We start from the raw sequence: 4,424 nt of genomic DNA on the forward strand, positions 1-4,424 counted from the left end.
TGAAAGGCAAATGTTCCATCTTGAAGGACTTGCGGATTCCTCCTTCCATTCTCGGTGTGACCCCCGCTGATCGGGGCTTGGGCTGGAATGAGTCCTATATTGTAAAGTGTGAGGAATGGGTGGGCTTCTAACAGCGGGACGCCTTGATTTGTCTCAGTGTGACGGTTGTCAGACGGTAGGGGTCCTCACACTATATCAGCACGTCCTCGTATACTTGGGTATGAGCACTAAAACCATAAGTGCAGACTTTTGCCAAGCTGCGGGAATAAGGTATAATCAGTAGGGGGTGAGATAGTGAGGTGCGAGTACAGTAACACCGGTGGCGTTGACTTAGAGCAGCAGAGACAGGTGGTACCACATGTTTGCCCCATGCGCTGCCTTTCGATAGGACAGTGGGGCTGCCCTTTTTTGACCCTTTGAAAACCACAGGGCTCCCGAAAACTTCAAAAGGGACAGCAGAGAGCAAGCGAACCGGGAGTGGGGGAAAGAGAAAACAGCATGCATGAATTAAAGACAGCAGGTGACGGTAAAAAGAAATGAGCTGAGGGAGCTTTCAAGCCAAAAAATCCCTGAATAGATCAAATGTCTTCTGAAGCCGAGAATTGATTTAAAACCAGCACTGTGCCACATAAGCCACCGTCTACTTTTGTACATTTGTAATTGTCTCGTGATTTTCTTTTTGTCTGCATTATTTTAATCTCAGGCTTATTTTGTTGCCACATTTCACAGGTTCAAGTGTTTTGTTAAAATTAAACAATAAAGTGTTAAAAATATACTATTCAAGCAAGAGGGTGTCCATAGTGTGGCGTTTTGCAGCCCACGTACAGTCCAAAAATATAATTATATAAAAATTTTAAAAAGAGCAGAAACATCGAAGAAAATAGTGAAAAACTTGGGATCTTACGATCAGGGTTTCATGCTCCCGATTCCGATACTGATCATCAGTGAGTGAGATCGGAAGATTCCAATACTGATCACATGTATTAACTGTACATTGTTCAATGTATTTATGGTGACAACAGAAAATCAACACAATATTTAATCTAGTTCCTTATTGTCTTTCAATACACATAATTGTTTGAGGATAACAGTACAAAATACCTAAACAAAAGCAGAAACTACAATCTACTTCTCATTTAAATCCTTTTGGGTTTTGCTCTCAAAGTCTCCCCCTAGTCCAGGAGCTTAATCCCTAAGTATGAAGACATTAACGAAACCGACAAAAAAATATTTTGAAAAAACAGCAATATCAACCTCATCACTCTAGTATGGATCGTATACTGATACTACCCTGGGTATCGACACAACCAATTTATGGATCCATCCCCCCTCCTCCTATGTGTTGTGCACTGACTGTGACAATGCTGACACACCAACAATTGCCGTAATATTATCCTCACTCTAGACCTGGGGTCTTAAAGTCTCAACCCGCAGGCCGATAAAAAGTTGCCCTCATTCATTCACTTAATTTCATGGCTGGCTATTAGTTAAATATAATATGGCAATCAGTGGTGGGCTGTGCATTGCACAACTAAGCCTTCAGTGATTACCTACTTAGTCCGACTTAGTCCGATTACCTCTCATGACGGTAAGTGGAAGAATGGGTGGGCTTTCTCCAGCTGTGGTCTCTACAGGACCACAGCTGGAGAAATACTATACAACAGTCAATCAATCTATCAATCAATGAATCTAACTTTATCTATAAAGCACTTTTCATGCATGAAAAATGCAACACAAAGTGCTTTACAGACTTAAAAACAATGCTCGATGACCCACCTCCCTCATCACCGATTGCATACAGACACACACACACACAGTTGAATGCATGGCTGAGTACAGAGGAACCAGGTGAAGAAGCACTATCACAGGAGCCGTCTGTACCAGGAGGTCATCAAGCCAAGGCCACCAGGATGCTGACACAAAGCATTCCCACAGCCATGGCCGATATATTCCCTAAAGCAGAGGGTTCCCTCTGAGGAACGCTGAGAAGTGAAAACAATAAAACATGCAAAATAGTAAGAACAATGAGTAGGAATAACGAATAAAATCAAGGAAAACATATTATGAAGATAGAAAATACATATATACAGTAAACATACAATACATAAATGGAACTAAATAAAATCTAGCATAACTAATAATAAATGTAAAGGAAAGTATGAATGACTACGCGCTGTTTGGAGACACATCCTTCGCTGCTAGCCGGTTGTCCGTCTAAAAATGAATATAATAAATATTGACGATTGTGATCGGGATTGAAATGTCATGGCCCCGGGGCACCTAAGTGCGCATTCATCTGTGCGCTGGGCGCACCTCCAAGAGCGCCCAAGGCGCGCGCCACTCTGGCTGCAGCAGACGGCTGCATTCAATCGGCTCAATCAGCAATCTACACACCTGTCGCTGAAGAGCTTCCATGCCTTCTTAAGCCAGTGCAAACCTGCGTTCCGGGCCAGAACATAGCGATCTGTTCCAGTACAGTCAGCTGACTCATCAAGTTCGATACACAAACTCTCTCTGTGTTTTCTCCCCCTCCGTGTTCATTTGTCTCGTGTTCCCTTGTCGTCTTCCAGCAGCCTTTCTCTGTTTCCGCGTCACAAGCTGTGTGTCTCGTCTCCCCGTATTCCCTCTGCTTCCCTGGCTGCTGCTTGGATCTCGACCTCGCGCCTGGACACGGGCTTTCACGCCTCGCCCCTGCCCTTGACCTCACGCCAGCCCACAGACCTCCGAGCCTGCCTTGCGACCTCTGGGATTTCCGCACCTCGCTCAACACTACCGGTAACACACTACAGTTAATCTCTACACTTAGTCACACACCACACACATTTGGGATTAGTTCACACACTCCATTTCTATTGTAATTATAATAAATATAGAGTTAACGACGTCCCCGCTGTTTGTGCCGTCTTCTTTTCCTGTACACACATAACATTAAAGGCATTAAGGGGCTACTGAAACCCACTACTACCGACCACACAGTCTGATAGTTTATATATCAATGATGAAATCTTAACATTGCAACACATGCTAATACGGCCGGGTTAACTTATAAAGTGCATTTTTAAATTTCCCGCGAAACTTCCGGTTGAAAACGTCTATGTATGATGACGTTTGCGCGTGACGTTGATGGTTGAAACGGAAGTATTCGGACACATTGTATCCCAATACAAACAGCTCTGTTTTCATCGCAAAATTCCACAGTATTCTGGACATCTGTGTTGGTGAATCTTTTGCAATTTGTTTAATGAACAATGGAGACTGCAAAGAAGAAAGCTGTAGGTGGGATCGGTGTATTAGCGGCTGGCTGCAGTAACACAACCAGGAGGACTTTGACTTGGATAGCAGACGCGCTATCCGACGCTAGCCGCCGACCGCATCGATGATCGGGTGAAGTCTTTCGTCGCGCAGTCGATCGCTGGAACGCAGGTGAGCACAGGTGTTGATGAGCAGATGAGAGCTGGCGTAGGTGGAGCACTAATGTTTATATCATAGCTCTGACGAGGTCCCGTAGGTAAGTTAGCTTCAATGGCGTCGTTAGCAACAGCATTGCTAGGCTTCGACAGGCGGCACAGCATTAACCGTGTAGTTACAGGTCCAATGTTTGGTTCGGTGTCTCTTGATAGTAGTATTGTTGATCTTCTGTCTATCCTTCCAGTCAGGGGCTTATTTATTGTGTTTCTATCTGCAGTTAAGCACGATGCTATCACGTTAGCTCCGTAGCTAAAGTGCTTCACCGATGTATTGTCGTGGAGATAAAAGTCACTCTGAATGTCCATTTCACGTTCTCGACTCTCATTTTCAAGAGGATATAGTATCCGAGGTGGTTTAAAATACAAATCCGTGATCCACAATAGAAAAAGGAGAAAGTGTGGAATCCATCCATCCATCCATTTTCTACCGCTTATTCCCTTCGGGGTCGCGGGGGGCGCTGGAGCCTATCTCAGCTACAATCGGGCCCTTTTACCTAAGTTACGGTCAGAGCGAAAAAAGATACCTCCTGCACTGCACTCTAGTCCTTCACTCTAACGTTCCTCATCCACAAATCTTTCATCCTCGCTCAAATTAATGGGGTAATCGTCGCTTTCTCGGTCCGAATCGCTCTCGCTGCTGGTGTAAACAATGAGCAAATGTGAGGAGCCTTTCAACCTGCGACGTCACGCTACTTCCGGTACAGGCAAGGCTTTTTTTATCAGCGACCAAAAGTTGCGAACTTTATCGTCGATGTTCTCTACTAAATCATTTCAGCAAAAATATGGCAATATCGCAAAATGATCAAGTATGACACATAGAATGGATCTGCTATCCCCGTTTAAATAAAAAAAAATCATTTCAGTAGGCCTTTAATCGCAATGTAAATCACATAATTTTTCACAAAAATCAGTCGATACTAATCAATCAGCGACAAAAAGCATAAAGGCATAAGTAGA

This window comes from Entelurus aequoreus, linkage group LG13 (genome assembly GCF_033978785.1).
Source record: "Entelurus aequoreus isolate RoL-2023_Sb linkage group LG13, RoL_Eaeq_v1.1, whole genome shotgun sequence".
NCBI classification, from domain to species: Eukaryota; Metazoa; Chordata; class Actinopteri; order Syngnathiformes; family Syngnathidae; genus Entelurus; species Entelurus aequoreus.